Genomic DNA, 12,343 nt, shown 5'->3' with positions numbered 1-12,343 from the left:
GCTTCGTAAGAGTGGCCAGAATTGCCTGACCACCATCGGTGTCCTGACACCAGTCCCCCCAGCCCTGCCCCTCAGTCTGTAGGAAGAGAGGACTTGGGAGCGGGAGGCAAAGGCTAAGGTTGTGCAGGCAGCCTGGCGGGAGGGGCAGCCTTTGTGCCTCTCCCTCCCCAGCCAAGAGAGGGAGGTGGACACTGGGTAGGTATTCCTCCTGGAGCCCATGGTGCCCGAGAGAGGGGACAAACACCCCTCTGCCCAGCTGGCGCTGGCTGAGGTACTGACCTAGATATTGTAACCCATTCTGGTCTAAGATTTGTGTGAGGACGGGAGGGTCATGGCACACTGGGCTGGGGAGACGGCGGAGGCCACCCCTGCCCCATTCCAGTCCTCACAGGGGTAGAAGCAGAGCAAACCAGCGAGTGTTCCCAATACCTCCCTGGTTGTTGCCCTGGCTCCAGCCTCCAGGGCTGGAGAAAGACGACAGGTGGAGGTCTAGTCAGAACAAATCTGATTCCATATTAGATCTGTTCCTTTGGCTCTACCCCTGTGCTCTGTTTCCTGGGCTTAGTCAGGCTGGTTCTGCACCTTTTGTAAAAGAATGTTGCCTAGAGCCTGAAATAGACAGGAGAACCTATTCTCAAAACTCTGACCTTTAAGGGTACAACACGTTCCCATTCATACAGAGATGAAAATTTGCAGAACAGAGAGTAGAGTCTTGTCGGAGGTTTACAGGGACACCATGACCTGACCTGTGCAGACAGCTGCAGGAACAAAGGATTCTGATACTGAGAAGTTTGCAACAACCAACCACACCCCCTCCTCTTTTTAGTATAAAAGGAGCCTGAATTCTGACTTGGGGAAGATGCTTCTCCAGGACATTGGTCTGCCATCTTCTCAGTCTGCTGACTTTCTGAATAAAGTCGTTATTCCTTGCCCCAACATCTCATCCCCTATTTTATTGGCCTGTCGTGCGGTGAGCAGAACTCGGTAACAGAGGGATGAAATTGAGGCGGCTCCAGATCCTTCCACCTCCAGGCGGAGACGCGCTGGTTGGACTGGGTGAGGCAAGCTGGGTGGGAGGCTGACCTATCAGCCTGGACTTCACTGTTTACCATCTGGAAGGCCCCAGAAAGTGGTAAGCTCTGCCAAGGAGCTGTTCCCAGCACATAGTTGGAAAGAAAGAAAACAGCCTCATGAACTGACCCACAGAGGGACCCTCCTGAACGCAGAAGTGCCGCGCGGCGGTGGGTGACTCATGCATGTCATTTCTTCCCAGAAAGAGCATTAAGGAAAGCTGATTTGCATCATGGGTTAAAGCACCGAGGATGCTGGAGCCCTCGGGCATCTCTGACTCTGCAGAATTACATGCACCTGCATTCAAGCCCTGACTGCACACCTCCATGCAGCATGGTCAGGCAGCCCCCTCGGTCCTCAAGACTCAGTTTTCACATCCAAACAGTGGTCACCGGGTTACTGTGAAGATTACTAAGCTGCTGGGTGTCAATGGGCACCATCAACTGACAGCCAGCAAGCAGAGCCAACTGCAGAGAGCCAAGTAAGTGCCCAGCCTTGCTTCGCTGGTGTCATTTCTCCCTCTGCAAAAGCCGGACTATTCAGTGTGGGTGCAAAAGGCAATCCCCGGACTATCTGGGACTCTGAATTCCTGTAAGCATCAGCTATTCCTCAATATTTTTCTTTTTAAGAAGAATTACCCAATAGAGGTTGGGATTTGTTTATAAGTGGTTCTTGTGCACATCTGCAAAAAGGAGAGATGAGTTGGAGACGGCAGTATTAAAAAAATAAAGTACTACTGCTCTATTTTTTTTTTTTTAAAGTAAGTCACGCAGTCCCTTCAGCATGATCTGTTGGGCCTGTGGGTGACTGAATATTCCAGAGTCTAAAGCTAGATTGTGGATGACACTAACATGCACCATCAGTGTGACAGCTTCTCAGGGGGTAAAACACCATCACCTTCAAGGTCCACATCGACTGGAAGAGGCATCATGATTTCAGAATCATCAAAATGTGGGTAAGATGCAAACAGAGGAATATGGGTGAGCGCTGAGCGTTGGCGGGAGGGCAGGCAGCCACTGCCTCCCTGCGGGGGTGCGGGCAGAGCTGGGGACAGTTTGGGGGTGCTGTGAGTTGGGGTTAGAAAGGCAGCTCTGTGGTGCGGGTGGGGCCCATATGACAAATGCCCCCTCAGGAAGAACACAGTCCCCTTTTATCTTCACACCCCACTCTTGGACACTTTCTGGACTTTAAAAAAATCTTAAGTCAGGCCTTGAGTCTTCCTTTTCTCTGATTTGGTCTGGACAGAAGCACTGAGGGGCTAGAACAAACCGCCCCTAAGTGGTGCTCAGTGTGGCCTCGTCTCCGCAGCCCCTCCTGCCCCGGACCTGCGCCCGCCTGGGGCCACCTCACACCCCCACAGGGGCTTGGCTTGCCTTCTGCTTCTTATCTTCCAATGTGCACACTGTTTTACACTTGAACATTTCTGCAGTGGACTGTGGCTAAAAAAGTTGATGGCATCTCAGAGTCAATGACATCCAAATGACATCATGTGACAGGTGTGTCCTGCCATTGCTCTTGGAGGTGACATTCAAACTCCTGTTGGCCTGGGCCTGGCTCTCCTCTAGGCCACGTCATCCTGGCCCCCTCCCCAGACGCCTCCTCCTCTCTTGCCGCCCTCTGTGCCGGGCACTTCATACTCTCTCCTCCCTTGGTCCAGCCCTGTGCCTCCTGCAGGCCTCAGCTGAGACCTCCCATCCTGCCCAGCCCTTCTCTGACCCCCAGGCTAGGTGGGGTCTCTTTAGTCCCTGCTGATGGGACTCTCCCACCACAGACCTGGGCCCCGTGTGTCTTGTTCATCCAGCTCCTGGTGCCTGACACAAAGTTCTTCAGACAGTGGATGGACAATGAGCACTGGCTTATAACACTTAGTGAAGAGATGTGATTAAAATGTGGCACAATCCATTCTCTAGAAGCCCTCACACGTCATCATCAAATTAAGGGAGACAGAGAGGAAGAGACTGTCCAGGAAGTGTCATGGGATCATAGGCTTCACCCACTTTCCTTTTAACTGCCATGACTCACATAGTGTGTGTTCCCAGGATGACGCTGGTCCCTGCCTCCTTCACAGACCACACGGCATGTCCTTTCAAAATGTCCTCTCTGTGTCATTTGAAAAGGGAGCAACTTGAGACACTAGGCCAAACTTTGCACACGGGGACACAGACAGCCATCTGGGGTGTCAATTCCCACTCCCGCATGGGCGTGTCAGACGTGTGCCCTGCCTTCGGGCCCTGACGTCGGGGTAGGAGCCGGCCAGGGGCCTTGGGAAGTCACCAGCAATGGAGCTGCTCGCTCAAGTGCGGCTCCCTCCAAACCAGGCCTTTCTCTTTCATTAGATTTCGGTCATGAAGCAGTTGATGTCACTGAACTACCTAAATGCCACCTGAGAATTTTGTTTTTGTTGAAAAACTCTGTAGTCTGATAGTTTTGTTACCAAGTCCAAACTCGTTCTGCTCGCCTCACGACAGGCCAATAAATCGGGAGACGAGGTGTTGGGGCCAGGAATAGTGACTTTATTTGGAAAGCCAGCAGACCCAGAGAACAGCAGACTAATGTCTTGGAGAACCATCCTGCTGCAATCAGAACATACCCTCCTTTTATACAAAAAAAAAAAAAAAAACAAAAAAAAACAGGGGAAGGGCTGTGGTTGTTGTAAACTTCTTAGTGTAGGAATTCTTTATTCCTGCAGCTGTCCACGTGGGCCAGGTCATGGTGCTCCTGCAAAACCTCCAACAGAACAAATGTTATTCTCTACTCTGCAACTTGTTATCTTTACGTGAGTGCAGAGCTAGCGAGACTAAGCCTAGGAAATGGCACAGGATCAAAGCCAAAGGAACCGATCTAACATGGAGTCAGATTTGTCATTTTCTGTTACAGTTTTGCAGCATTGACAAATCAAGAATGCTTTCCATGCTTGCTAACATTTTATCATCAGGCAGGAAAGATTGGATCTGTAATTTTACAAGCAACTGGCATTTCTAGCCTAAGTTACTGCACTAGCCTCAAATGCTAAGTTTTGTTTCTTTGCCAAATCTTTTATTATGGATTCTAGAGTCTTGTCTAATCATCTAAGTCTCTTGAGGTTCATCTAGGCAGGCAGGGGTCACATTCCTGTGGACCCAGCTATGGTAGAGATTTTACCAAAAATTAGTACGGGGCCATTGGAGAGCAGGTCCTGGTTCTATTCCTGAATTCTTTTTTGTCCCCAAGTAATAGGGAAAAACAAATCTGACTCCATATTAGGTCTGTTCCGTTAGCTCTAACCCTGTGCTTTGTTTCCTGGGCTTAGTCATGCTTGTCCTGCACCTTTTGTAAAAGAATGTTGCCTATAGCCTGAAACATACAGGAGAGCCCATTCTGACCTTTAAGGGTGTAACTTTTTCCCCTTCATATAGAGATAAAAAGTTGCAGAACAGAAAATAACATTTGTCTTGTTGGATGTTTACAGGAACATCATGACCTGACCTATGCGGACAGCTGCAAGAACAAAGGATTCTGACGCCAAGATGTTTACAGCAACTAACCATGCCTCCTCCCCTTTTTAATATAAAAGGAGCCTGAATTCTGACTTGGTGAAGACAGTTCTCCAGAGTATTACTTCCCCTTCTTCTCCATTTCCTGGCTTTCCAAATAAAGTCGCTATTTTTTGCCCCAACACCTCGTCCCCCAATTTATTGGCCTCTTGTGCGGCGAGCAGAATGAGTTTGGACTTGGTAACACCCACACTGTCCTGCAGAGCTACAGTCCACATGAGCTTTTTCCTCTCCCTTTTCCCTGTTTAAAACGTGAGCCGCCCCTTTAATTTTGGAGGCCTGGCTGGGGTGTGGGCCACTTGGAGGCATTGGGGCACTAGTGACAGTCCTTCTATCTGCAGAGAAGAAAAGACAGGAAAGATTTCCTCTGTCCATCCTCAGCAGATGCTCCTGGCTTGCCAGGTGGCTCTGGAAGACAATCTAGGCTCGCCCCAGGAAGGAGACAATAGGGGTCTGCCATCAGAAGTCAGCTTCTCCCTTTTTATTCTGGAAGCTGGCCTCAGGAGGTACTCAGGCCTGGCTGCAGAGTGGGCCCAGGCCAGTATTTTTGAGAAGAGCTGCCTCAGTGAAGCCCGTATTCAGGGCAAAAATGGAGGTGATGTTTTTATGTTTCCGCTTACTCCTGGCCCCCCACCCTGCTGAGAAGGGAGGGCTGATGGCCAGCCCGAGCCCCCAGGTGCCCTGTGTATAAAGAAATGGTGATTCCGCTCACGAGCTCACAGATTCAAACCTCCACCACCTCTCCCCCAAACAGAGCTTCCCTTGGCTGATGGAAGGCTCAGGGTTTGGCGGAGGGTAGAGGTCCGATATAATCATTCAGTGTCTGATTCCGTTTTAAAGGAGAGGTTCTGAGTCACTCTTCGGTGTCACCACTTTGGTTCCCGTGGACTTTGGTTCGTTGGCTGTGTTCTGCTGAGATCTGACCTTCTGGAGGGAAAGCAGCGTTCAGGTGGAAGGATTTTGACAAAGGCCAGGGCCTTGGAAAGGTGACAGATGACAAGCAGGCACTGAGCCTGGCTTCCAGCGGATGCTCCGGCTGAGTTGTTCAGGGTGAGAGGTGGCCTGTAGGACACCCAGCTGGCTGCCCAGGTGCACAAGGAGAGGTGGAGGGTGACGCCAGGGAAGGGGAGAGCCGGCCCGGAGGATGGAGAGCTGGAGCCCTCCGGGAAGACAGCCGGCGTGTCACCGCGTCAGACAGCTGTGGGAAGGTAGTGGTGCGGGTTCCAGAGCGAAGCCCTGGGCAGCATCCCTGTAAGTCGAGGATTAGTGCTGATTCTGCATCTGCAGTGGGAGGAGAACACACCCCCAGCAGGGCCATTTTAAGGAGCTCTTAAAGAAGGACAGCTTCTTCCTGTCACAAGGCGGGCCTAGATATGGCGTGAAGGGGACCAGGGGCTCTATGCAGCATCTGTGGCCCTTTCTGGGGCTCTGGGTGTGGCTGGGAGTTTGAAGAGCAGAGCAGTCAGGTTGGGTCTGGGGTGGCCTTCCTGACAAGGCCCAGGTCACTCACCTCCCTGGAATGTGGGAGGCCTGCCAAGCTCACTTCAACCAGGATGGGCACAGTTGGCCTGGCCAGCTTGGGTTTTTAGGGGGTTTTCCCTCTTTGCTTCTTCAGGTGATTTTCAGGCAAATGGCTAAGGTTCTGTGTGTGAATTTCCTCCTCGAGAAGGGGGCCGGAGATGGGAGGGCTTAACACTTCCCGAGCCCTCACTCTGCTCCGGGTACGCAGGGGAGCAGATGCTTTGAATGCGTCACAGTTTTCCTGTGGGTTAGACGTCATTACCTCGTTTAGCAGGTGCGAGAACTGAAGTGGAGACAGGTGGGGTCACTGTGCGGTAAGGGTGCAGATTTTGCACCTGGGGAACTGACCTCATGGTAGCCTCCCTTCTAGTGGGAAGCAAACCCTAGCCTCCTCCCCGCACCCTGGCAGCACTCACCACGTCTTCTGGGGGACAGAGAAACTGGGGATAACCTTCATGGGACAGGAGAGGCTACCTCACCAAAATATTTGGAGGTTCCAGACTGCCACTGGCCCTCAGGATGCTGGTCTCAACTACTGGGGGAAATTAGCCCCTTAGGAGGATGGATGGCTGCCCCAGAGGCGAGGGGGCCAAAAATGTTCAGTGGAGGAGTGATGGGAACACTGGCTGCTGTAACAAACGATCCCCCACATGGCAGGGGCTTCACACAACAGACCTCATGTCTCACTTGTGTAATGATCCAAGGCAGGCATTCTTGGTCAGCGGGCAACTTTTCTCCCATATGTTATGTCAGGAGCTGGGACCCCTCCATCCTGTATAGTTGGTGTCCCCAGGGTCTTTGACTTACTCTTTGTCTAGCCAACAAACAGAAGATGGTGGGCAAGTCACGTCTGCTCCTTAAGAAGTGATGCTCGGCATGTCTGCTTTACGTTCCATTGGCACAAGAACTGCAATAGAGAAGAACAACTCTGACTCCATATTAGGTCTGTTCCATTGGTGTTAACCCTGAGCTCTGTTTCCTAGGCTTTGTCTTGCTGGTTCTGCACCTTTTGTAAAAGAATGTTGCCTAGAGCCTGAAATATACAGGACAGTCCGTTCTCAAGGCTCTGACCTCTAATGGTGTAACACTTCCATTCATATGAAGATAGCAAGTTGTAGAATAGAAAATAACATTTGTCTTGTTGGAGGTTTATGGGGACACTGTGACCTGACCCACGTGGACAGCTGCAAGAACAAAGGATTCTGACTGCAAGAAATTTGCAACAACCACATCCCCTCCTCTTTTTAGTAACAAAAGGAGCCTGAATTCTGACTTGGAAAAGACGGTTCTCCAGGACATGAGTCCCCTATCTTCTCAGTCTGCTGGCTTTCTGAATAAAGTCACGATTCCTTGCCCCAACACCTCATCTCCTGATCTATTGCCCTGTTGTGCGGTGAGCAGAACGAGTTTGGACTCGGTAAGAGAACCAGGCATGAAGTCTCGCCCGGACACAAGGGAGGTGGGAAATGTAGCCCTGGTGGGGCATCTCCCGGGGACCACCCCACACCCAGCGGGGCCCGGAGCTCTCTCAGCCACAGCAGGAACACGACCTGAAGGGAAACAGGTGATGGTGGGGAAGGCTGCTCTCTGAGGGCTGCTTACTAGAGGAGAAAACATCAGGATCTCAGTTGTGGGGGGACGTGCCAACCACGCAGGCTCGGGCTAGGCGAGAGAGCACGGACCCCGGCGTTGTGGGCTAATGCCCTGCTCCAGCCTCCTGGGCTGGCGCCTACATCCTAGGGAACAAATTTAGAGCAGGGAATCCTGGTGGGGATTGGTGGCAAACAAGAGACAGAGGGGATGTGTTAAAGAACTGTGGTTATAGCAGAGCCAAATGTGGGGGTCCTTTCAGGGCAGAGGTGAGAGGGTCCTCAGCGGTGTCAGCACAGATCCTCCCCTGGAGACAGCCGGGCCGTGGACAAGTGAGTCCTGGATCTGAGTAGGGAAGTGAGCAGGCCTGGGTTTCCCATGGAGGGTCATCCCTGCTCCCCTCGGAAATGGTCCACGGAAATGCAGATACACCGAGGCAAGGAAGGTGTCTATCACAGGTGAAGCTAATTTGAATTATGGGAGTAACTGGGATGATGAGAACTTTGGAAATCTCGATGAGCAAGCTGGATTTTAATCCTCCAGCGTGTTTGCACGAGTGAGTAAAACAGATGACTAATACTTTACTTTCCAGAGCCTAGATTCAGCCTTTTCTGCTGTCTGTCTGGTTTCTGAGATATTCAAAAGACATCATTTTCGACCAGTCATGAACAAAAAGCTATCTATAACCCAAGTAGGAAGTGATTGAGCATGAGTAAGTCTCGGTGAGGGCAGGAGCGATAAAAGGGACTTTTTGAAGGAAACAAAAGGAAATTGATTTAAAGAAAGGAATATTTGCTTAGTGCCATGGATCGCTCTTAGATAGCTGTCTTTGGGAGAAAAATGAACATTTAAGTACACAGCATGATATGATAGTCAATAGCAGAAAATTTCTTCTTTTTACCCTTCCATGCACCACCCCCCAATCACGCACACTCAGCCAAAAATGATATAATACATAAAGCCAAAAGTCTGAGTGGGAGAGAAACTTAATAATGATAGTTAAATGGATAAACATATGTTCTGCCAAAAATTCAGCAATGTTGTAATCAACTGAGTAAGTTTCTCAGAGATTCTTAACCCGAGGCTCCTTGGTTCCTAGGGAACCGTGGTGAGCTTTCAGCTGGAGCCGTGGGAGCCAGAGACAAGCATTTGCTGCTCTGGATTTATTCAGAAAGTCTCAGGATGGACCGAAAGGGTGATGGAAAGAAAGAAATGGAAGGAACAAACTGGAAACTTTCTGGGGGACCTCAGGCCGCCACGTGGCCTGCCAAAGAAATCCTTGCAGGGAGCGGTGGACAGAGAGGCATTCATTACATCACTCGGCCCAGGCTTAGGAGAGCGGGAAGAGCAAATTACAGGAAAAGTTGTGGGTTGTGCAGCCTTTTAATGCTGATGCAAGTGGAGAAGGTAGTCCTGTTACTGACAGACGCTTCCAGCATCCCCCTCAAGCCGGGCCCGTCTGGTGGGAATGACCCACCAGACCAGCTGCATTCCCAGGGCAGATGTCACAACAGCAGCGAGGGAAGGGGAGCGTCAGAGACAGAGAGGCTATCAGAGAAGTAAGGGGGAGCCCCGGGGCAGTGAGGGGCTCGGGCCCTCTGACTGTAAATGGACCCTCAGAATAAATCAAGCACCCTGAACCAGGGGTGCCGGAGAGGCAGCGGCCCCAACAGCCTGGGGCAGAAGCTCAAGTCCGAAGCCTTCTTAGCTAGTGTCGCAGGCTCCCAGCCAGGGCCCCAGCTCAGCCATCGCCACGGGCCTCCAGTGCTACCGTGTTTTGTGTTCCTGCAGAGATGCTGACCCCGGAACAGTCCCGGCTCTCCTCTTTGGCCCAGAGCAGGAAGCCTGGGTTATTCCACCCTGAGCCCCAGCTGTGAGGAAGGTCTAGGTCTAACCAGGTCTAACATCGCTCAACCTCGCAACTAAAGCCAGTCTCGCTTCCCCACCCCTCACTGCCTCCCTGCCCTTCTGACTCCTCCCAAGAAGCCACAGGAAAGGAAGGGCAGGCACCATTTGCCTGCCTGGCCCCTGCATTGGCATGGAGTCTGCAGCCAGAGCAGGTTTGGGACAGTGGGGAGATGTGCTTCGTGCACCCCACTGACACCGATGCCATAAAACCTAAATGCTTGTGTCCTCCCAGTTCATATGCTGAGGTCCTAGCCCCCAGTGGGATGGTATTAAGGATGGGTGTTTGGGAGGTGACTAGGCGAGATGAGATCATGAGGGTGAGGCCCTCAAGATGGTATTGGAGCCCTTATGGCAGCGGAAGGGACCCCAGAGAGCCTGCTCTCTCTCCACCACGTGGGGACACGGCAGGAAGGCGTGCGTCTCCAAGCCAGTTAGAGGGCCCCCAACAGGAACCAGATCTGCCAGCACCTTGATCTTGGCCTTCCAGCCTCCAGGACTGAGAAGTAACCATCTGGCACTTGAGCCCAGTCTGTGGCATTTTGTTCCAGCAGCTGGAGCACCACGAGCCTCGAACCCACCAGGTGGCTCTGAGGGGCATGTGGCTGCCGTGGCCTATTACCAAGTCAAATGTCAGGTGAAAAGCCACTTGTCTTACGGCCAGTATTCCAAGACAAGGATGTCACCAGGCACGTGCTTGCCCCGGGAGTAGGATCAGGGAGGCCTGCAGACCCCAAAATCTCCCGGGGGAGGGATCTCCTAGCACGCAGACAGCGGGCAGTGGTCACAGGCTCATTATGCAGAGCAGGGATCTACTGGTTTATACTGTCCCTTTCCAGATCACTGCCTCATTCTGACTGTGATTTGGGGCACAGACACTGAGCACCACCAAACCAGGCTGGGGTCTCCGCCAAGATCTTTCTACATGGGTGACTCGGAGCCTGTCAGTCTACCTGGTGTGTGGGGGAGACCCTTGAATTTGTCTGGACCCAGCACTCCGTCTCTCAGGTCACATGGAGGCACATCTCCCTGCCTCCTTAGGCAGGGCCAGAGGACCCCTCTGAGCCCGAGGGCTGTGAGGGAGGTGAGCTGGATCACTTCTGGGCCAAATCACTGACTTGTTGGTTCTGTTGGTCTTTATCACAAGTCATTTGCAGAAATGCTCCAAAGTGAAGAATTGGTCCAGGTGTAGACCTGAGCTGAAATGAGCCCAACCAGCCACTGAGACTGCCTGAGATTGCCACGTGTGCCCACGTGCGTACATACACTCACACACCAGTTACGGGGTGAAACCCAATGGGGACGGGCTGGATTTGAGTGCTCCTACGTCATCATGGCTTAGGCCCACCTGGCTGGTCATGCCAGTCAGTACTCTTTAAACATCTGAAGGCCCCTGGGAGAACTGGCTTTGGGTGGGTTAGGATCGATGCCTCCACAGTAAGCAGTGGGTGCGGTGCGTCCACAAGGCGAATGGGAAAGCTGTAAGGTCCTTCTCTCGTGATCAAAATAGTCCCACTGGCTCCCAGAGAAGGCTGGTCCCTGCCACTGAAGCTCTTGGGAAAGGCACCTGCACCCACCCTGAGTTCACGGGTCACAAATGAAACCCACTTTAGCACAGAGGTTCCAGTTCAGGGTCTGTGGATTGACTTCAGGGTCCTTTTAAATTCCTTGCAAATTGTGAGCCCGCAGGAATTTTTGGTCCTTGTGTTTGCAAGGGAATCTCTGACCTCCCCAGTTTTAAGAACAAGTAGATCAAGAGGTTAATGCATTTGAAGGAAGGAGGATTTTCGGTCAACTGTGCAAATAAACAGAAAGGCACCCTTTGCCAATTGTTGCATCGACAGCCTGTGTGAAGCCAATTCTAGTCACTTGATTAACATTATTGTTACTTTCCTTTGCAATTCCTGGACCAAAAGCCTCCCTTGGTACCACGTTTCCTAGCCAAATGGTACTTTCTTCCAACTGCCTTGAGGTGCCTCTCAGATTTTGGAAGGTAGCCAATGCCACAGCTCTGAAAACACACGTAACCTTGCCAGGCCTCCAAAGGGCCACAAAAGAATATCTTATCACAATGTCCCCTTTTCTTTTCCATGTTGTTTTGTAGATTTGTATACTTTAGTCTCTATCTCCTTTCCAAAAAGGGTTTGAGGGATCTGATTTTGTTAGGATGCAAAGAGTGAATACTTTGCATATCTGACAAATGTCATTTCAGCACACTATTCCGGGGGGGGGGGGCTGAGATACTCGAGAATCAGTTAAGAAAATTGTCTAATTCACTGAGGATTGACCAGAAAAAAGTTTCCATTTGCTTCCTTGTCAACAATCTGAAATGCATGTGTTTGTTCTCTGCCATGGTAATCAGTGAGAGTCTCCAGAATGGATTCTGTCTTTGGATGGGTCGGGGGGTTCCTTTGGGATTTGATGGTTTTAGGGCCAGCATCCTAAGATTGCCTCCCAGCTGGGGACAAGAGCAAGGAACATTTTGGTTTGTGATGGCTGATGTTGCTATGCCCTAAGTATATTCTTTTTTCTTTTTCTTTTCTTTTGCATCTATATCAGAGACGATGGATGTACACTGAACTCATCGTGGCCATCATTTCATGACGCATGTGAGTCAAATTATTATACTGTACACCTGAAACTTATGTAGTACTGTGTGTCAATTATACCTCAATAAAACTAGAGGAAAAAATTTCAAAATTTAACAAAAAAAATCTGGTTTC

Source organism: Camelus dromedarius, chromosome 29 (genome assembly GCF_036321535.1).
Source record: "Camelus dromedarius isolate mCamDro1 chromosome 29, mCamDro1.pat, whole genome shotgun sequence".
Classification (NCBI taxonomy): Eukaryota; Metazoa; Chordata; class Mammalia; order Artiodactyla; family Camelidae; genus Camelus; species Camelus dromedarius.
Note: the sequence above shows the minus strand (reverse complement) of the source record.